This window comes from Heterodontus francisci, chromosome 3 (genome assembly GCF_036365525.1).
Source record: "Heterodontus francisci isolate sHetFra1 chromosome 3, sHetFra1.hap1, whole genome shotgun sequence".
Lineage (NCBI taxonomy): Eukaryota > Metazoa > Chordata > Chondrichthyes > Heterodontiformes > Heterodontidae > Heterodontus > Heterodontus francisci.
In genome coordinates, this window is record NC_090373.1 from 110,675,646 (window position 1) to 110,697,920 (window position 22,275).

Below are 22,275 nucleotides of genomic sequence, written 5' to 3' on the forward strand. Positions count from 1 at the left end.
ATAAGCAGAATGTTGAGCATGTTTGAGCAGATTGTCGCCATCCTCTGACCCCAACATGGACAGTCATCAGAGTGCCATCCTATCTCTATCATCTAAAAAAGAGATGCTGGATACTAGAGAATTGTTACCACAAAACCTAATGTCAGGCAGGAAATACTGTAAAAGCACAGCAGATCACTTAGTGTCTGATTGGGAAAGAAGGTTTAATATTCCAGATGTTTCCTGCTTTCTGCTTACATCTAATTTTTTGTGGCTGAAATTAATGAGCAGAAGAAAATATAGCCCGAGGTATTTGAAATGGATGTGACCCCATTGCAGTATATTGTTAGAAAGGTAAAGAAGAGTTTCAATATAAATGGTTCTGAGAAAAGGAATTTTTTATTGGTTCATGGGAAGTGGGTATCGCTGGCTAGGCCAGCATTTATTGCCCATCCCTAATTGTCAGGATGGTGTGTGGCTTGGAGGGTAACTTGCAGGTGGTGGTGTTCCTTTACATTGCTGTCCTTGTCGTTCTAGGTGGTAGTGGTCGCGGGTTTGGAAGGCTTGATAGCAGTGTGGCCATTGGTGATCCAGTAAGTGACAAGTCACATGTCCCTTAATGTTAATAGTTGTAATGTTTTTCAAAAAAATGATATCAGACACACTGAGTTCTACTTAAATACATTATTTCTGGATCATTATATGTCAGTTTAATAGCAGATTACTGTGTTATAAATGGGGAGAAAAAGCAGCAAATGATTGTGTGTGTGTACAAGTAAAACTTTAAATTCCCACTCTAACCAAGATCTCAGTAAGTTTCCCATCTGATCAGAGCGACAACAAACCAGGGATTTGCAGCAGAATTTTCCTGTGGGCTTCAGGACCCCATCATCAGGCTCAAATGTGGGTCAGAAGCCCATGCTGTGTGAAAAACAGAGACTCACCTCTGATTTTTTGCAAATTGGTCAATTAATGGCCAGAGGATAGGCTCGTCATCCAATTAAGGACAGTAGGTGGGCTCTCAAAGTTGGACAGCCAATAGGAGGCTCTTCAGCTTGAAAGTAGCAGCAAGATGCCATGGTAGGTAAGTGAGGGAGAGGGAGAGGGCACCCTTTGCAAATATAAAATAACAAAGGCCTTTTTAGCTGGGCCACCACTTGGAGAGTAGGATGGGGGTGAGGGCGCTGTGGGAGGGGGGAATTCCCCTTTACAGGCCGGCCTGTGGCTGTTGCTGAACCCAGAGAGGCAGGCAAGGCCTCTCAGCCTGCCTGGAGCGATGGCCCCTGCCAGCGACCGTCTCCTGGCAGCTGCACTGTCCCCTGCCGCCTGCGGTGACCTGCAGGCCAATTTGAAAATCCCAGTTGGCCTCCGACAACAGACCTTAATAGAGCCTTAAGCAGCTCAATTTACTTGCTGCTTGCAGGCAGGTAGATCTATCAACCCCCCCCCCCACCCTCCCCTCCTGCCTCTGGGAAAATGGCCTGGGGGGCGGATTGGAGCTGGGGATCAGGCACTTAGTTTCTCTTGGAAATTTAAGTTAAACTTTATTGAAACTGGATTCCCTCCTGATGTCTTCCGCCACTATTTTACCATCCCTCCCACCTCCTAGCCTGACTCCAGAGAGCTGGTAAGCTCCAGTCCTGTGTTACTGAAGGTGTTTTAGGCTGATGCATTGTCCACATGTTTTATTCTTCAAGGTGCTTACATTGTGGTTGATGATGATCGCATTGGCTCTGTTGGCCTTGTTGTTAGGTTGTTAATTTTCTGTTCTTGGCTGTCTCAATGAAGGTTGAAGAGGATATACTTGATCTCCCCTATGCACTTTCCCTCCAGCTTTCTTTCTCCTTGAAATAGCCCAAGAACAGAGGATTATCTGAAAATATATGTGCTGTGACTGCCATTGGGAATCAGACAGCAACCATCATAAGCCTGTGCTATAATTAAAGCAAAATATGGTAGATGCTAGAAATCCGAAATAAAAACGAAGTGCTGGAAATACTCAGCAGGTCTGGCAGCATCTGTGGAGAGAGAAGCAGAGTTAACGTTTCAGGTCTGTGACCCTTCATCATCATTATTATTGTTATAATCCTGTGCTGCTGGCCACTGATCACCTGCGCATTAACAAAGTGAAATCACTTGCAATTCATGAAGACCTTAGGATTATGTGCAGGGCCCTGGATGGTTAATTATAACTTCAAGGACTTTGGGGAATCCAGTGATGACAAAAACAAATTGCTGGGCCCTCACATTCTGCTGCCAACTTTTCATGGGGTAATTATTATCCTGATAACCAACCCCATCGGTTTTTTAAATTCTTTCATGGGATGTAGGCATCACTGGCTAGGCCAGCATTAGTATCCCATCCCTAATTGCTCTTGAGAAGGTGGTGGTGAGCTGCCTTCTTGAACCGCTGCAGTCCATGTGGCGTAGGAACACCCACAGTGCTGTTAGGAAGGGAGTTCCAGGAGTTTGACCCAGCGACAGTGAAGGAACGGTGATATAGTTCCAAATCAGGATGGTGTGTGGCTTGGAGGGGAACTTGCACGTGGTAGTGTTCCCATGCATCTGCTGTCCTTATTCTTCTAGATGATTTGGAAGGTGTTGTTGAAGGACACTTGGCCAGTTGCTGCAGTGCATCTTGTCGATGGTACACACTGCTGCCACTGTGCACCAGTGGTGGAGGGAGTGAATGTTTAAGGGTGGGGTGCTGATCAAACGGGCTACTTTGTCTTGGATGTTGTCGAACTACTTGAGTGCTGTTGGAGCTGCTCCCATCCAGGCAAGTGGAAAGTACTCATGACTTGTGCCTTATAGATGGTGGACAGGCTTTGGGGAGTCAGGAGGTGAGTTACATGCCACAGAATTCACAGCCTCTGACCTGCTCTTGTAGCCACAGTATTTATATAGCTGGATGGTGTTATCAACAGTGCTATCAAGCGGCACTTGCTTAGCAATAACCTGCTCAGTGACGCTCAGTTTGGGTTCCGCTAGGGTCACTCAGCTCCTGACCTCATTACAGCCTTGGTTCAAACATGGACAAAAGAGCTGAACTCAAGAGGTGAGGTGAGAGTGACTGCCCTTGACATCAAGGCAGCATTTGACCGAGTATGGCATCAAAGAGCCCGAGCAAAACTGAGGTCAATGGGAATCAGGGGGAAATCTCTCCACTGGCTGGAGTCATACCCAGTGCAAAGGAAGATGATTGTGGTTGTTGGAGGTCAATGATCTGAGCTCCAGGACATCACTGCAGGAGTTCCTCAGGGTAGTGTCCTCGGCCCAACCATCTTCAGCTGATTCATCAATGACATTCCTTCAATCATAAGGTCAGAAGTGGGGATATTCGCTGATGATTGCACAATGTTCAGCACAATTCGTGACTCCTCAGATACTGAAGCAGTCCGTGTAGAAATGCAGCAAGACCTGGACAATATCCAGGCTTGGGCTGATAAGTGGCAAGTAACATTCGCGCCACACAAGTGTCAGGCAATGACCATCTCCAAGAAGAGAGAATCTCACCATCTCCCCTTGACATTCAACAGCATTACCATCACTGAATCCCCCACGATCAATATCCTAGGGGTTACCATTGACCAGAAACTGAACTGGAGTAGCCATATAAATACCGTGGCTACAAGAGCAGGTCAGAGGCTAGGAATCCTGAGATGAGTAACTCACCTCCTGACTCCCCAAAGCCTGTCCACCATCTAGAAGGCACAAGTCAGGAGTGTGATGGAATACTCTCCGCTTGCCTGGATGGGTGCAGCTCCAACAACACTCAAGAAGCTCGACACCATCCAGGACAAAGCAGCCCGCTTGATTGGCACACCATCCACAAACATTCACTCCCTCCACCACCGACGCACAGTGGCAGCAGTGTGTACCATCTACAAGATGCACTGCAGCAATGCACCAAGGCTCCTTAGACAGCACCTTCCAAACCCGCGACCTCTGCCAACTAGAAGGACAAGGGCAGCAAATACATAGGAACACCACCACCTGCAAGTTCCCGTCCAAGTCACACACCATCCTGATTTGGAACTATATCGCCGTTCCTTCACTGTCGCTGGGTCAAAATCCTGGAACTCCCTTCCTAACAGCAGTGTGGGTATACCTACCCCAAATGGACTGCAGCGGTTCAAGAAGGCAGCTCACCACCACATTCTCAAGGGCAATTGGGGATGGGCAATAAATGCTGGCCTGGTCAGCGTCGCCCACATCCCAGGAATGAATAAAAAAATATATGGCTGGTGCAGTCAAGTTTCTAATCAATGGTAACCCCCAGGATGTTGATAATGGGGGATTCAGTGATGGTAATGCCATTGAATGTCAAGGGGAGATGGTTAGATTCTCTCTTGTTGGAGATAATCATTGCCTTGCGCCTGTGTGGCATGAATGTTACTTGTCACTTGTCAGCCTAAGCCTGAATGTTGTCCAAGTCTTGCTGCATGTGGACACAGACTGGTTCAGTATCTGAGGAGTTGCAAATGGTGCTGAACATTCACTGATGATTATCAGCGAACATCACCATTTCTGACTTTATGATGGAGGGAAGGTCATTGATGAAGCAGCTGAAGATGGTTGCGCCTAGGACATTACTCTGAGGAACTCCTGCAGTGATGTCCTGGAGCTGAGTTGATTGGACTCCGACAACCACAACCATATTCCTTTGTGCTCGGTATGACTCCAACCAGTGGAGAGTTTTCCCTCTGATTCCCATTGACTTCTATTTTGCTAGAGCTCTTTGATGCCATACTCAGTCAAAGCCTGCCTTGATGTCAAGGGCAGTCACCCTCACATCACCTCTTGATTTCAGCTCTTTTGTCCATGTTTGACCCTGGGGGAACCCAAACTGAGAGCCAGTGAGCAGGCTAATGCTGATTAAGTACCACTTGATAGCACTGTCAATGACACCTTCCATTACTTTGCTGAAAAAAAAAATGAAAAAAAAAAATGGCGCAGTGGTTAGCACCGCAGCCTCACAGCTCCAGCGACCCGGGTTCAATTCTGGGTACTGCCTGTGTGGAGTTTGCAAGTTCTTCCTGTGTCTGCGTGGGTTTCCTCCGGGTGCTCCGGTTTCCTCCCGCAGCCCAGGGACTTGCAGGTTGGTGGGTAGATTGGCCATTGTAGATTGCCCCTAGTATAGGTAGGTGGTAGGTGAATGTGGGGACAGGTGGGGATGTGGTGGGAATATGGGATTAGTGTAGGATTAGTATAAATGGGTGGTTGATGGTCGGCACGGGCTCGGTGGGCCGGGGGGCCTGTTTCAGTGCTGTATCTGTAAAAAAAAAATGATCAAGAGTAGACTGAAGGGGCGGCAATTGGCTGGATTGGATTTGTCCTGTTTTTTGTGTACAGGACATAATGGGCAATTTTCTACATTGACAGGTAGATGCCAGTGTTGTAGCTGTACTGGAACAGCTTGGCTAAGGATGCGGCTGGTTCTGGAGCAAAAATCTTAAGTACTACTACAGGGATGTTGTCAGGGCTTATAGCCTTTGTTGTATCCAGTGCCTTCAGCTGTTTCTTGATATCATGTGGAGTGAATCAAATTGGCAGAATACTGGAATAAAAACAGAAAGTGTGGGAAATACTCAGCAGCACTGGCAGTATCTGTGAAGACAGAAGTCGAGGTAACATTTCAGGTCTGTGACCTTTCATCAGAACTGATGAAAGTAGTCTTTACTTAAATTGGGAATTGTATTTATGCTACTTATACTGCTTTTACCATTGATTTCAATATTAAAATGAAGCTCTGACACAGTTTGGCTGGGATTTTATCTTGGCGATGGGGCTCTCGACCACCGGCAAAAGCACCGTCAAGAGCTCCACATTGCCTTCTCTGGGGAGATTCGCTGGATCAAGTGCGAATTAGGCACTTACGTGGACAGCTGCGGGCCTTCCCCGGGATCAAGGACCTTGGCAGCGGAAGTCCTGCCTGCTGACAGCATCAGAGGCTGGCAGCTCTTTAACTGAGCAGCACCACCACAGAGGTGATGGCTGCTGCTGCTGCTGCTAGAGCATGCACTGGAACCAGAGCACAGGTAAGTCACAGTGGGAGGGTTTTCATGGGAGGGGGGTATAGGGGTTGTGGCAGCAGGTGCAGAGGCTGGCTGTCAAAGGGAACCCCTTCCCGACGCCAGGTCTGTTGTTCAGGCACTAAGTACTTTTCAACGAGGACCCCCCCACCCCCCTCCCAGGTTCCGCAGAGCCGGCCAGCAACCCGCATGGGTTTGCATGGCGTGATCCCCATGTGGCGACAGGCCCGCTGTCACTGGGTTAATTCCGATGGTGGTGGGATGAGGCCCATAATTGGGCATTAATTGCCCACTTAAGGGCCTCAATTGGCAGTGGGGTTGGAAGGCCATTCACAGGCCTTCCTGCCCTGGACTTAATTTAGGTAGAGACACGAAGGAGGCGAGGTTCCCCTGGCCACCATCCTGCTGGATTATATCATTAAATATATTCAAGAAAGAGTTAGATATAGTTCTTAGGGCTAAAGGAATGAAGGAATGCGGGGAGAAAGTGGGAACAGGCTATTGAGTTTGGACGATCAGCCATGATCGTATTGAATGGTGCTGCAGGCTCGAAGGGCCGAATGGCCTGCTCCTGCTCCTATTTTCTATGTTTCTATCTGCTCTCCCGCCTCCAAACCCAACGCGGGGGGACAGCATAAAATTCCTCCATTTATGTCAGGGCATTTCGCTTAATTTCAATGGCTACCTGGAAGATCTTAAGCTACAATATGGATCTCCATCAGATTTCCGAGCCACTGCTTGCCTGTTGAATTGCCCACTTTATGAAGGAATTAGTGATGTTGCTGTCTGCCAGACGGTGTATGCGCTGTGGCTTAATATTAGTTTCTATTCACTGCTGAAAGCGGGACCATTAGTAGAAGACGGGGAAACCTCTAATCTAATGCTAATTTTTTCACTGTTGTAAATGCATACTAAATGTGACCTACTATTCGAAGCAGTGATGGAAACCATTGCAGGACATTAATGTGGTGCACTGCGCAGCTTTCCAGTCCTTTGCTATTTCTTTCCATATTATTAACGAGATGAATAGCATGGGAGATTTACTGAGACCATCAAATTTAGCCATTTAATCAGCAGAGCACAAACAATAAGCTGCAATAATGTTATGTAGTGGGAACAGCAGGGAACATTTTCATATAAAAAATGAACTAGCTTTCACTCCTCGTGCAATGTGTAACTCTAATGGGATATCGTGTAGATTGTACAGTTCTAAAGAAAATAAATGTGTCTCACCATAAACACAATAGTTATTCTTGTTAAAGTGGGATGTTTCCAGTCGGGTCAATTCCTGGAACAAACTGTTCTTAAAATTTCCACTGCCGTCATGCTGGCCCCCAGGGGTAGTTTGCGCCAAGCATATGCTATAACTTCCGCAATGTGCTTCTTAAAGTGTCAGCTGTGAGGACACCTTCGCTTTTTTATGTGCTTGTTAGTTCTATCCTTCCTTTGCTCCACCCTCTCATCCCCACTGTCATCTGAAAGGACAAGGCAGTCGACTTCCATGCTCCCCCAAAACAGATCTTGTGTCGTCTTACCTATGCATGTGCAGACAAATTGGCTGTCCTCTGCGTGGCAGCTCCAGAATATTGTTGCATCCGTTTTGTTGCATCCTGTTCATTTGGGAACCTGTGTATCTCAATGTTATGATGTTCAGTACATTTTAGATTTTTTTTTTAGATTAGAGATACAGCACTGAAACAGGCCCTTCGGCCCACCGAGTCTGTGCCGAACATCAACCGCCCATTTATACTAATCCTACGCTAATCCCCTATTCCTACCAAACATCCCCACCTGTCCCTATATTTCCCTACCACCTACCTATACTAGTGACAATTTATAATGGCCAATTTACCTATCAACCTGCAAGTCTTTTGGCTTGTGGGAGGAAACCGGAGCACCCGGAGAAAACCCACGCACACACAGGGAGAACTTGCAAACTCCACACAGGCAGTACCCGGAATCGAACCCGGGTCCCTGGAGCTGTGAGGCTGCAGTGCTAACCACTGCGCCACTGTGCCGCAGTTTGAAGACTTCTTGGGAATCTGAGCAAGCGTTTCACATATTCAGTCAACTGAATACACCAATTATAGTTACACATAAAAAAAGTCACCTTGATCCAAAATAAACTATTGTATTTTGTGGAGCAAACAAATAACTTCAGCTTAATTTTTGTATTGTTTTATTCTCTGAAGGGACAGATGGCCGCACTGATTACATTCAAATACAATTCTGAATTCCTGCATAAATATTAAAAGGAAAAGGCAGAACATTTTAATGGGACATTGTTAAATCACGGGGGAGTTTCTCGGCACATTCCATTCCTGGAACAGTCATACACAACACATTCCCAAATCTTGGCTGAAAGGAAAAGAGAAAATGCTAGAAATGCCCAGCAGGTCTTGAGATGCACCTCTCCACAGATGCTACCAGACCTGTTGAGTATTTCTGGCAATTTCTGCTTTTCTTTCAAATTTCCAGCATCCATGGTATTTTCCTTTTGTCTTGGCTGAAAGATGTTGGTTATGAGGGAATATTTATACTGGAGCCGATACTGCATGGCCTTTTGTTTGAACTAATTTTTGTACTTTTATTATAGTTGTATTAAATGGAAGCACTCTATAGTACCATTTAGAATCACCAAACAGCAACAATGGGGTATAATAAAAATAAAATATTGTGGATACTGAAAATCTGAAATAAAAAAGGAACCTTCTTTGTTCAATTTATGCCTTATAAGTCACGCACTTTACCTTCCACAGCATTTAATGTGCTGACCTGATAAATGGATGTAAATGGTTATAAAGATGACTTTATCGTGAATACATTCATTGTAACTCCATTTCAGTTAATCAGAAAAGAAAATTATTTATGCCCATGTGGGTGTATATGTTTTCAGAAGTCTCTTGGGTACATGTGCACACAATTACTTTTGCTTTGAAAATGTTCTTTTTTTCTGCCTAGTGGCTCTGTTTAAGTATCATTGGTGTTGTCCCTTTTCAGTATTTATGTCTTGAAGAATTAACAGTTAAATATTTTATACTTATTGTTGATATAAATATATTCAGGTCGAAAATTCATGGCCCGCACCTGCTGTAACTCTGATGAGAATGCACAGGAAAGGCTTGAAATTAGTCCAGGAGTCAAATACACAAGCATACCAGGCTGTTAATTGTCGTTTTTGAGGCTTACAATCCAAACCTGGACCCTAAAGATTTTGCGCATTTATGCCCCCTTTGTCAGGGGTCAAAAGGATATATCACCCTTCTTCCTGGTGTATCCAATCGACTCTCTGAAACAGACAACCTCTGTTACAGTTTATGGCATGGCCTCTCACCATTGCCACGATTACTAAGGGACATTCCTTTGACCTGTGAACTTCAGCAATGGAGGTCCAGGTTGGGCATATTCCTGTATTCATTTTAGGATGTGACTGGTGTAGATTTGTGGCTGACCCACTATTCAAAACTGATGAAAAATATTTTTCATGCAGCATACTTGAGATGTGAACAGATCTCTTTACAAAGGGGTGTTATCCTTTCAATGGGAATATTTTACATAGCTTCAGCTCATAGAACAGCCAGGAGTGGTTTGCTAAAAAGTTTGTGCACTGATAAGCAGAGAGAATATACACAGTAATCTGGTGTAACACAAACTTTTAAAATTGAAGCTTTGGCGTTATCAGTTTGACTGACACTTTTAGTTTCTTTTGAGAAAAGTATCTTTTAATGGCAGATGAATGATGGAATAATACCATTGTATCTCCAGATTGATGATGGTGCTCTCTTCAATTCACATACCTGTTGTAATTAACTTGCAAGGGATGACAATCACCCATATAAGGTTTGCACACAAAATGATAACCTCTCTAGCATTTTGGATATTGATTTCACATTTCCACCAGTAAGAGTTATGGGAGTAGAAATTTGTTTTGGCTAGTGGCACAAACCCGTTATACACAGCTCCTGATATTCATTTCCATTGCAGTCAATGAATTAAAATATCAAGCACAGCGTATAACAGGCAGCTGATCCGATACTATCCGTTTTGTGTCACCATCCTGTTGTATGATTGCCTTTAAGAGTGATGTCCCTTTATGATCTTAGTATTGTCATGGTCCTGTAGTTTTTTTCGGAATATGCAGTTTGCCTTTAAAGCTTGCAAGGGATCAGTTTTGCTTTAAGAGCCGGCAAGCCTTAGGAATTATAGGAAGGTGCATTTTCGTTGCCTTAGAAACGGCCATTTGGAGACTGTGATTCAAAGGGTGCATTTTCGATACCGTGGAAACAGCCACTGGGAGTGAACCTGATGCGATACATTTGTTACAATTCAGTTTGAACTGGCAGTTAGTAAGACAGTTTTCCTAACTGAACAGCAACAGAAGACAGACAGCTGTGGTGTCAGCACTGAACAAGAGCTCTCAACCATTTAAACTGAAGGAAATAGGATTTTTGACTGTTTAATTATTATCTCTCGAAATTCTTAAAAGTCAAGCCAAGACAGAGATCTCTGGTAGTTTAAATTGAAGAAAGGGAAGTTAGACTGGGACAATCTTTTATCCCTTAAAAATCTCTAAAGTCAGATTACTTCCATTGAAAGTGTTTGTTTTAGTTTAGTTTAGAGATACAGCACTGAAACAGGCCCTTCGGCTCACCGAGTCTGTGCTGACCATCAACCACCCATTTATACTAATCCCACACTAATCCCATATTCCTACCACATCCCCTCCTGTCCCTATATTTCCCTACCACCTACCTATACTAGGGGCAATTTATAATGGCCAATTTACCTACCAACCTGCAAGTCTTTTGGCTTGTGGGAGGAAACCGGAGCACCCGGAGAAAACCCACGCAGACACAGGGAGAACTTGCAAACTCCACACAGGCAGTACCCAGAATTGAACCAGGGTCTCTGGAGCTGTGAAGCTGCGATGCTAACCACTGTGCCTCCAGTGCAGTGTCTAAAAACCTTGGAGCCTGATCGCTTCCATGTTGCGCTATTCTTCACTATTTGTTTGCAAGTTGTTAATTGTTGAAATTCGCTGGAGAAGGAAAACATCACCTACTGAAGTTAGACTATGGACTGTTCTGCTGTGGAAGAACCTTTTTTCCCGCATCGGATGACTGCGAGGGACCTCGAACAACATTCTGCGAGGGTCTTCGAACCACATTCTGCGAGGGACTTTGAACAACATTGGACTGTAAATTTACAAGGACTCTAATTTTTCTATTTTTAAATGTTCATAGTGTTTAAGAATTTAGTTCTTTTAATTAAAGAGTTCATTTGTTGATTTAAAGACACCTGGTTTGGATAGCCTCATTCGGGGGTTAATAGACGGTACAATTTGGTGGGTCTTCCTTTAATTTGGAAAGTTTTTAAATGATATGTTAGCCGATCTGTGGAACAACTGGATTGAATTAACAGTGCGTTGGACTCTGCTAATGCAACACCCAGAGTAAGATTCTGTAAATAGTTTGCTCTATACTGTATATAGTATTTGGCTGTAATAAACCTGTGAGATCTTCAACCAACTGGACTCAACACATCTTATTTATGTTGCATCAGACAACATAAAAGAACTCATTAAATGGTGGCAGCTGTGTTGAGAAGACAAATTCTGAGACTGAAGACCACAGGTAATACAGCTTTGGAAACAAAGTTCCTACAGCCAAAAGGGGGAAAATGCCACAGAAATACTGGCTCAAACAGTAAAAAAAAGAACTTACCTCAAGCTGTAGAAGACAGAGCACAGAATGACAGGCTGCAAGTAAATCGCGTGACGCTGTGCCAATGGGCGATGGATACTGCTTTAAAAAAAAGCGTTCGAAGTCCTTTAAAAATCTTATTTTTTGAAAAGCTCCATGTAGAAAAAAACGGGGAAGACCCAACTCCTTTCCCGAGCTGATCGAGGTCGGCGTCGTTACAGGAGGCGTACGTTAGATAAAACACTGGAAAACCCAGATCACTGCAGAGCCTTCTTCCACACGCGGTGGAGAGTCATCATAGAAGGTTGGCCTGTCACGGTAAAAGAAGTGCCAGAAATCCTCAGATGCTTTTGGCCTTACAGAGATGAACTTGGTATCTCAAGAAGTGTCACCTTCAAGGGAAAACAAGTGATTGTGCCCAAAGCTCTCCGAGAGGACATCTTGTCACAACTTCACGAAGGCCATATGGGCAAAGAGCAAATAAGACAACAGGTATGAGACACTGTTTATTGGCCAGGAATAAACAGTGACATCAAGCGGTTAGTGAGGATGTGTGAGGAATGCCAGAGGCACCAGCCACAACAATGCAAAGAACCTCTACACCCTCACGAGATTCCGTCAGTCCCTTGGTCCAAAATCCCCACTGACTTATTTTCTGTTAATGGGGATGACTTTATCTTAGTCACTGATTATTTCTCCAGATTTCCAATTGTCAGACAGGTAAAAGACACTTCAAGCACATTCGTCGCAGACACATTGAGTGCCATATTCAGTCTATTCAGTGCACCTGAAGAAATAATTTCAGACAATGGGCCACAGTATACGGGCAAACCTTTCAGAGATCTGAGCGCCAAATGGGGTGTAAACCAAATGACGTCCTCACCACATTACCCTAGATCTAATGGTCTTGCGAGTGAAAGGTTTGCACAGTCAAAGCACTTATCCTGAAGTGTAGGACAATGAAACAAGATTTTTGTATTGCCATGCTCCACCTCAGAGCTACACCTATGGATATGGGCTTACCATCACCAGCAGAGATCATGTTTGTCAGACAAGTGCACATGACTCTGCCAAGCTATCATCTGTTCAGATTCTCCGTGACAGTGGCGCAGTGGTTAGCACCGCAGCCTCACAGCTCCAGTGACCCGGGTTCAATTTTGGGTACTGCCTGTGTGGAGTTTGCAAGTTCTCCCTGTGTTTGCGTGGGTTTCCTCCGGGTGCTCCGGTTTCCTCCCACATGCCAAAGACTTGCAGGTTGATAGGTAAATTGGCCATTAGCAATTGCCCCTAGTATAGGTACGTGGTAGGGAAATATAGGGACAGGTGGGGATGTGGTAGGAATATGGAATTAGTGTAGGATTAGTATAAATGAGTGGTTGATGGTCGGCACAGACTCAGTGGGCCGAAGGGCCTGTTTCAGTGCTGTATCTCTAAACTAAACTAAACACTGCACGAAAAACAGGGGAGAATGAAGATGGTGCATGACCGACATGCAGGGGCAGAACTACCTCAGCTACACATAGGACAAAAGGTCAGGGTCATACACCCCACAATGAGAACATGGTTACCCGCAGAGGTATCCAAATTATGTTGTGAGCCTAGGTCCTACGAGATTACAACTTTTAGCGGAGTGATGTTGACAAGGAACTGTAGCCAACTAACAGAAGCGTGCAATACCCCAATTGAGCACAGCAGACTGGAAAGAACACACTCCGATGATGAGGGTGTGATGGAACAACAGCACAACAACCAACACATTGACAACATACCTGCAAACCAAAAACAACCAAGGATGACATCCCCATAAGGTTATACCATAACCAGATCTCCTCAGTTTGGGTTCCGCCAGGGCCACTCAGCTCCTGACCTCATTACAGCCTTGGTTCAAACATGGACAAAAGAGCTGAACTCAAGAGGTGAGGTGAGAGTGACTGCCCTTGATATCAAGGCAGCATTTGACTGAGTATGGCGTCAAGGAGGTCAATGGGAATCAGGTGGAAAACTCTCTGCTGGTTTGAGTCTTACCTAGCGCAAAGGAAGATGGTTGTGGTTGTTGGAGGTCAATCATCTGAGCTCCAGGCCATCACTGCAGGAGTTCCTCAGGGTTGTGTCCTAGGCCCAAACACCTTCAGCTGTTTCATCAATGACATTCCTTCAATCATAAGGTCAGAAGTGGGGATGTTCGCTGATGATTGCACAATGTTCAGCACTATTCATGATTCCTCAGATACTGAAGCAGTCCATGTAGAAATGCAGCAAGACCTGCACAATATCCAGGCTTAGGCTGAAAAGTGGCAAGTAACATTCGCGCCTCACAAGTGCCAGGCAATGACCATTTCCAACAAGAGAGAATCTAACCATCTCCCCTTGACATTCAATGGCATTAAGATTACTGAATCCCCCACTATCAACATCCTGGGGGTTACCATTGATTAGAAACTGAACTGGAGTAGCCATATAAATACTGTGGCTACAAGAGCAGGTCAGAGGTGAGGAACGCTGTGGCGAGTAACTCACCTCTTGACTCCCCAAAGCCTGTCCAACATCTACAAGACACAAATCACATGTGTGATCGAATACTCTACACTTGCCTGGATGGATGCAGCTCCAACAACACTCAAGAAACTTGACACCATCCGGTACAAAGCAGCTCACTTGATCGGCACCCCATCCACAAACATTCACTCGCTCCACCACTGATGCATGGTGGCAGCAGTGTGTACCATCTACAAGATGCACTGCAGCAACGCACCAAGGCTCCTTAGACAGCACCTTCCAAACCTGCAACCTCTACCACCTAGAAGGATAATGGTAGCAGATGCATGGAAACACCACCACCTGCAAGTTCTCCTCCAAGCCACACACCATCCTGACTTGGAACTATATCACTGTTCCTTCACTGTCGCTGGGTCAAAATCCTGGAAGTCCCTTCCTAACAGCGCTGTGAGTGTACCGATCCCATGTACACTACAGCAGTTCAAGAAGGCAGCTCACCACCACTCATGGGCAATTAGGGATGAGCAATAAATGCTGGCCCAGCCAGTGATGCCTACATCCCAGGAACGAATATAAGAAAAAGCCCACCGAAATCATATGTGGACTATTAAGCTTCTGCATGTGTAAAGTTCATTTTATCTAGATCTGTGTCAATACTTTTGGTGTTATCTAATTTTATGTGTTTTTACTTCTAGCATACGAGACTTATCTTTGGAAGAAAGGGGATGTTGTATGATAGCCTTTAAGAGTGATGTCCCTTTAAGATCTTAGTATGCCAATTAGCTTAGTACCAGGATGTAGTCATGTGACTACAAGCCAGACTCACTCTGCGACTGTAACACTCAGAATAAGGTTCTGTAAATAGTTTGCTCTGTACTATATATAGTATTTAGCTGTAATAAACTTGCTTGTAATCTTCAACCAACTGGACTCCATACATCTCATTTATATTGCATCAGACATAAAGAACTCATTACACATCCATGATGAACTTCTACCCCATGAGTTCAACAGCCTTTTGAAAGATAGGGCATGGTATGAATGCTAATTTTTAAGTCAGTGCAGATTCATTGGGCTTGATTTTCGGGTCTCACTGGGGGTGAGAACAGAGGTGGTTGGAGGTGCAAAATATTGTTGCGGCTGGCGTAGCGATTTCCCCATGCCATTTCCTGTGCCAGCCATGTTCACCAGAGCGGTGGGAGGGCAGTATTGCAATCCTGAATGGTCCATGATTAAGGCCATAAAGCTGGTTAAAGAGCTCATTAAGAGCTCGTTAATGGGGAATGTTTACGGCGGTACACAGGCTACTTGGTACAGACCAGCTGAAGGGAGGTGGGTACACAATGGGGAGCCAGTCATTGCTGCCCAATGGATTACTTTGGCTCCATAAAGGGGTGAATGGCTCAGGCAGGGGCTCAGCCATTGACAAGCAGGTGCCTTTGGTGCAGCAGGGAGAGTGGACAGTAAGCGCTTGGGCAGTGCAGGGGGTCGTTACCCATCTGCCATCATGGGGACATAAGAATGGGGGGCAAGGCTTCCAAGGACAATTCGGCAGCCACCTGACCATAAGGAAGGCAGCAGCTGGCAATGGGGTCATGACTCTCAGATTTTGGGCCCAGCAGCAATGAGGAACAACACTCTCCGCAGCAAGGGAGAAGCCACGGGCATCAGGAGGGCAGGGGAGAGAAGCGAGTGGCAGGAAGGACATGGAGATCAGACCCTCAGCATTGGATCTACCAGCAAGGAAGGAGCTACCTGGAAATGACCTCGAAGCAGTGCCGCAGGAGACTGCGACTCTCCAGGCAGATGCTCACAGACATCTCTGCCCTCGACACCGAAGACCTTGCACCTCACATCACTGGCAGGGGTTGGCAACATGTCCCTACATGGACACCAGTGTCTGTGGTAAAAATTTTGAGGTCTGTGACTGGCAATTTCAAGAATGAGAAATTTCCTATTGACTTTTCTTTCCAGACAAGTCTGACTTTTTAAAAAATTCACAGCTGTCAGTTTCAGTTTCACACAGACAGGTGCAGGGAGCGGGAACTGTGGCTTCTGAACTCAGGATAAGTTCGGGGTTTTCTGGCGGGTTCTGATTTTTTTTTTAAACGCCCGCTGCAAACCCCGAACTTGTCCTGAGTTCGGAAGCCGCTCTTCCCGCTCCCAGCACCTGTTAGTGTGAAACTGAAACTGAAACTGACAGATGTGAATTTTTTTAAAGAACTGACCAATCATAAAGCTGCTCTGGGGAGAGTTCATGCTTGCTGCAACTGTCAGAGAGAGAGGGAGAAGGAAGACGGATAGGGGGAAAAAGAGAGAGGTAAGAGGGAGAGAGAGAGGGAAGAGGGAGAGTTAAAGGGAAGAGAGAGGGGTGAGGTAGAGAGAGAGGGAGAGAGGGAGCAGGAGGGGAGAGAGAGAGAGTGGGGAGACAAAGAGGGGAGACAAATGGACACAGTGGGAGGAGAGAGAGTGGGGTAAGAGATGGACTCAGAAAGGGGATAGGAATTGACACAGAGAGGGAGAGAGAGAGCGAGAGGGGGGAGAAAGAGATCAAGATAACATCTGACAGATGGACATCTATCCGGATTGTCCACATTGCTACATCAAGTGTGCAGGCAGTTATTGACTACTGGTGCAAGCAAAAGCAATACCAGGTATCTCACTAGAAATGCGTTTTAAATCAGACTGTATTTTGATGGCATTGGGTTGGGTGTGCACTTTATATACAGATTAATTGCCCCCAAGACCATGGCTGAGTCAATAATTTTTGTCACATGTCCATGGTAAAATATATTAGTGACTATCCCTGAGCACTGGTCACCATGTCCTGCCAGTAACTGTTAAAATCAACGTGACCTTGAACTTCTTTGCTTCTGGCACCTTCCAAAAATCAGCTGCAGATCTTGCTGGTATCTCACAAACAGCAACACACCACTGCATCTCGCAGGTTACTGATGCCCTATTTGCCAGAACTGGACAGTACATATAGTACATTACAGATGCAGCCTTGCAGGCACAGGGCGCAGTGGATTTCACATTCGTCATTGGATTCCTCCAGGTGTAGGGCATCATTGATTGCATCCATGTGACCATCCAGGCATCCAATGACCAGCCAGTCAGATTCAGCGACAGGAAGGGCTGTTAATGGTAGGTTACATATGTTGTTAAGATACACAGGTGGAGGGCATTGTTTAATCAAGGACTTAGAAGGGATTTAAAGAGAGCCTGTTGGGATACAGGGGTTGGTGGTAGAGATATATAATGCTGCATTCTGTGAATAAACTGTGAATCAAGAAAAGGATCTGTGTCTAGATTCATTGTTCATTGTTTAGCTTGGATCCCTATAACAGGGCTTCCGCTCCCTCAATGTTTAGCTAGTCTGTGATCACAACAAGAGCTTCCTCCATATGTGCATGCGCTCTCCTGGCTGCTGCTATGACTCCTTCATTCTCTGCCAGTCCAGGCTGCCCCAGCTCTTCACTTCAACCCCCAAAGTGCATGGATAGATCCTAAGGGAGACAGGATATCCCTTGAAGAGATGGCTACTGACCCCTCTACAAGAGACCCAGGCAGAGGTGATACAACCAGAGGCATCCGCTCACTGAGCAGACCATCAGGCTTCTGAAGATGCGATTCTGGTGCCTGGACTGGTCAAGTGGTGCCCTGAATACACTCCTGCAAGGGTCTCGCTCATTGGGGTGGTCTACTGCATAAGCTATAATATTGTCTTCCAGAGAGGAGTGGACATTGAGGATGGTGAGGCCCTGGGAGGAGACTCTTCATCGGAGGAAGAGGAGGAGCAGGATGTGGAAGAGGAGGAGGATGATGCAGAACACCTCAGGTGTTCTGGCTGCACAGGGAGGTGGATGGGCACAGTGCAGGGCTCGAAGGTCTTGTCGGGATGCCATGCATGTCAGGGATCATTTGATTCAAGAATCTTTTAAGTGAGCCCCTCTGACCAAGGAGGAATGTTATGGTCTGGAACTCACTCTGAGCTACCTGTGCTAACATTTCCATTGAAGACGCAGCCTGGAACTTGTAAACTTTTACTTTCAATGAAGGATCACATCCGCCCAAAGGTTTTGCTGTCGCCGTTGAGGAACCCTTGATCTCCTTCACCACCTCATACTTATTCTGGTCTGCCATCAATAAAAGGAGTCTCACACATGTGGCTTCAAGAGTCATTTACACTGAGCTCAGAAAGGAAAACAGTGCACAAAAATGTGAGAGCACATCTCATGCTGCTGGTCTAGAAGAACCTCCTTTCTAGTGACTCCTGAAGTCTTGCATCTGTGCCCAGTTGAGCAGGGCTGTATCTGTCTTCGCTCCTCTGAGGGGAACTGACCACAGCTACCTCTGCCTGTATTTCCATTGTTTGATCCTCCATTGGTGTGACGATCTGAAGGTCGGGTACCCCTCCACCTGTTTGAAGCCTCTCTTGGGCATTATGTGCCCGTTTCTCCTGCAAGGTCAAAAGAGTGCGAGATAAGGCACTGCTGTCCTCTATGGTCCTCAGCAGCATTGTGGCTCTGAACTATTCTGAGGGGTCAGTATGTGCCCTGGGCGCACACTTCTCCCATGTTCAGGAGCAGCATGTGGCCTCGCATTCCTCAGCTGGTGTGTCTGCTGGAGGGTGAATATCCGGAGGCCTGTCCTGAGGGTTGGGAGTAGCACTCACCTTGCCAGAGTGTATCATGTCATTGAACCTTTTCTGGCACTGGGTACAAGTTCTTCTGACCATGCTTCTGCTGCTGACAGTGGCATCAATGTCCATTCTAAGCCTGCTTGGTCTGTGTGGGTGGTCTCCTCCTGCCACCTTCCAGGAAAAGGACCTTCCTCCTCACCCTTACGACTTCCAGCATCACCTCCAGGTCTGAATCTGAAAACCAAGGTGCTGCCCTGCCCTGGGTTCCAGGCCTTTGGCTCTCCTGAGCCATAGTGGAAATGAAGCTCTCTTTGATCCTTCGCTGTGCAGTCACAGCAGTGAAAGAGCAGCCGCAGTAATGGCTGCCGTGGCATGGCCATTAATTGGCCACCAAACCCGTCTCCATGTCAATTAAGTGGTCGCCCTGTGAAACTCGGGGCCCATTTCTGTTTAACCCACAACGGTGGGCTCGGGACCTGGAAACAGTCCCAACTTCGGATTCCCGTTCCCACAGTGAAAATCCAGCCAATTAAATCTCTTTTGTTACTGTGCTACTATATACTGCAATGCAAATGTCATCTGATTTAGACAGCTCCAAAACAGTGTTTGAATTATTGTATTTTTTTTCTGAGAAATATATTCTAGTGATGTTCCTATTAGTCATAGTCATACTCATTGATGTTGGTCTCAAAGTGCTGAGGTAGACCACAGTGTCCATTTGCATTGATTTACATCCTGAATGAGATTACAATAATAAAATTCTCAGTGTACTGGGAAAATCCATATCCTGTGTGAGTCTTCCATTTCAGAACCATCAGATGTGTAAGTGCATGGTGTCTGAACCATGAGTTTGCTTTTGGGATTTACAGAAGCTATTGAATTACAAAAGCAATTAGTTTACAATCAAGCTTGTGCAGTTTTGACCTCTGCAAGAACAGTGTGTCGCTTCTATATTTCATAGTTACAGAACATTATCTTTTGCAATATTTCTCCACTATCAGTCAAATCTTACCAACTCCCCGGTGTACATGAAGACATTCTGAATTATTTATACTGAAAAAGTATGAAAGGAGCCGAGTTTGTTGTTCAGGTGGGCTGTCTCTCATTGTTTTGCAGGCTTGATGGACCTGCATATTCTGTCAAGAATGAAAGGACTACTTTGTTTGGATGATTGACTACATGTTGCACATAATAGGAAGCCATGTGAAGCAAATAGGCTCTGTGATTGAACAGTACATTTGTTCCATATCTATCCTCCCTTCAGCTGGGACCCTTGCTGTTTCTGGTGTACATTAATGATTTAGATGTGAATATAGGATATATGATCAGTAAGTTTGCAGATGACATAAAATTGGTGCTGTCATAAATAGTGAGGAGGAAAGTCTTAGATTACAGAACGATATAGATGGGCCGGTAAGATGGGTGGAGCTGTGGCAAATGGAATTTAATCCTGAGAAGTGTGAGGTGATGCATTTTGGGAGGACTAACAAGGCAAGGGAATATACAATGGATGGTAGGACCCTAGGAAGTACAGATCATCAGAGGAACCTTGGTGTACTTGTCCATAGATCACTGAAGGCAGCAGCACAGGTAGATAAGGTGGTTAGGAAGGCATACGGGATACTTGCCTTTATTAGCCGAGGCATAGAATATAAGAGCAGGGAGGTTATGATGGAGCTGTATAAAATGCTTGTTAGGCTGCAGTTGGAGTACTGTGTACAGTTCTGGGCACCACACTATAGGAAAGATGTGATTGCACTGGAGAGGGTGCAGAGGAGATTCACCAGGATGTTGCCTGGGCTGGAGCGTTTCAGCTGTGAAGAGAGACTGAAAGGCTAGGGTTGTTTTCCTTAGAGCAGAGAAGGCTGAGGGAGGACATGATTGAGATATACAGAATTATGAGGGGCGTTGATAGGTTAGATAGGAAGAAACTTTTTCCCTTAGCGGAGGCGTCAATAACCAGGGGGCATAGATTTAAGGTAAGGGGCAGGAGGTTTCAAGGGGATTTGAGGAAAACATTTTTCACCCAGAGGGTGGTTGAAATCTGGAACACACTGCCTGAAGAGGTGGTAGAGGCAGGAACCCTCACAACATTTAAGAAGTATTTAGATGAGCACTTGAAACGCCATAGCATACAAGGCTACAGGCCAAGTGTTGGAAAATGGGATTAGAATAGCTCGGGTGCTTGATGGCCGGCACGGACACGATTGGCCGAAAGGCTTGTTTCTGTGCTGTATAACTCTATGACTCTATTTATTTTGTTTTCCATTATACAAATTTCATAAAAACAGCATAATAAATACAATGCTTATCTATTTTATTGTCGGTCAGTTTTGGGGATACCGATATACTTTAGAACTATATAATTGCATAGGAAATACAAAGCTGTTACTCTGTAAAATATACATGGAATTTATGCAGCCAGCACAACAAAGCTTGTGACAAGTGATTGCAGGTAAAAGGGGCAGATCAGTTCCATGGAGAATTTTACACCCTGAAGGCTGAATTTTATGGGCCCTCTCGAGATAGAAACGGAGGTGGGGGGGGGGGGGGGCCCATAAAGTTGTGTGGGAAGGCGGTGGGTGTGGGGGGGGGGTGGTGGAAGTGGGGAGGGTGGTTTGGTGGAGTGCCCGTCACCTTCCTGATGCCTTCCAAATTAATCTGGGCAGTGAAGGTCAAGGATGGCCTTCCTGCCCCCATGCCAATTGAGATCATTAAGTGGCCAATTAATGGCCACTGAAAGGCCTCTTCCCACCTCTGCCTCAATTTAATAGAAGGCAGAGGGGCCCTCCGCTGTGGGGAGAAGCCACCAGGTAAAAGCTGGCGGCCTCTTAATTGTGTTGGGGGTTTTCCCTCCTTTGGGGGTAATCCAGAGCTCCCAGAGGGCTGCCCCAGCAGCGATTGCTGTGACCCTGAGAAGAACACCCCAACCCTCACCAATTCCATCCCCCACCCATCAGCGGAACCTTCCTGAAAGGCCCCGGTGACCCCAACCCCACTTACCTCTCCCAGGGTCTCCAGCATCCTCGGTACTGCAGGGCCTCCTACAATACAGGCAGTGACCAGTGTAGTCTTTTGAAATTGCACTTATATACTGTACACTTGAACATATGAAATTGGAGCAGGAGGAGGCCACTCGGCCCCTCAAGCCTGCTCCGCCATTCAACAAGATCAGGACTGATCTGATTGTAATCTTGACTCCATATTCCTGCCTATCCCCAATAACCTTTCACCCCCTTGCTAATCAAGAATCTATCTACCTCTGCCTTAAAAATATTCAGACTCTGCTTCCACTGCCTTTTGAGGAAGAGAGTTCCAAAGACTCACGATCCTCTGAGAGAAAATATTTCTCCTCATCTCTGTCTTAAATGGGCGATCCCTTATTTTTAAACAGTGACTCCCAGTTCTAGATTCTCTC

The 22,275-nt window shown here is 45.7% G+C and overlaps 1 protein-coding gene across 9 annotated transcripts in view; it reads left to right on the top strand.

The window, feature by feature from the left end:
• The window catches only part of cep85l (centrosomal protein 85, like), a 380,598-nt gene that overhangs the window by 99,489 nt on the left and 258,834 nt on the right, over positions 1-22,275 (top strand). For 2 of the 9 annotated variants that reach the window (XM_068025485.1, XM_068025484.1), the window contains exon 2: positions 517-572. The exons of the other annotated variants lie outside the window; for them this stretch is intronic. The gene's annotated coding sequence lies outside the window, so the exon portion shown is untranslated. The remainder of the gene's footprint in view (positions 1-516; positions 573-22,275) is intronic. 9 annotated transcript variants of the gene reach the window in all.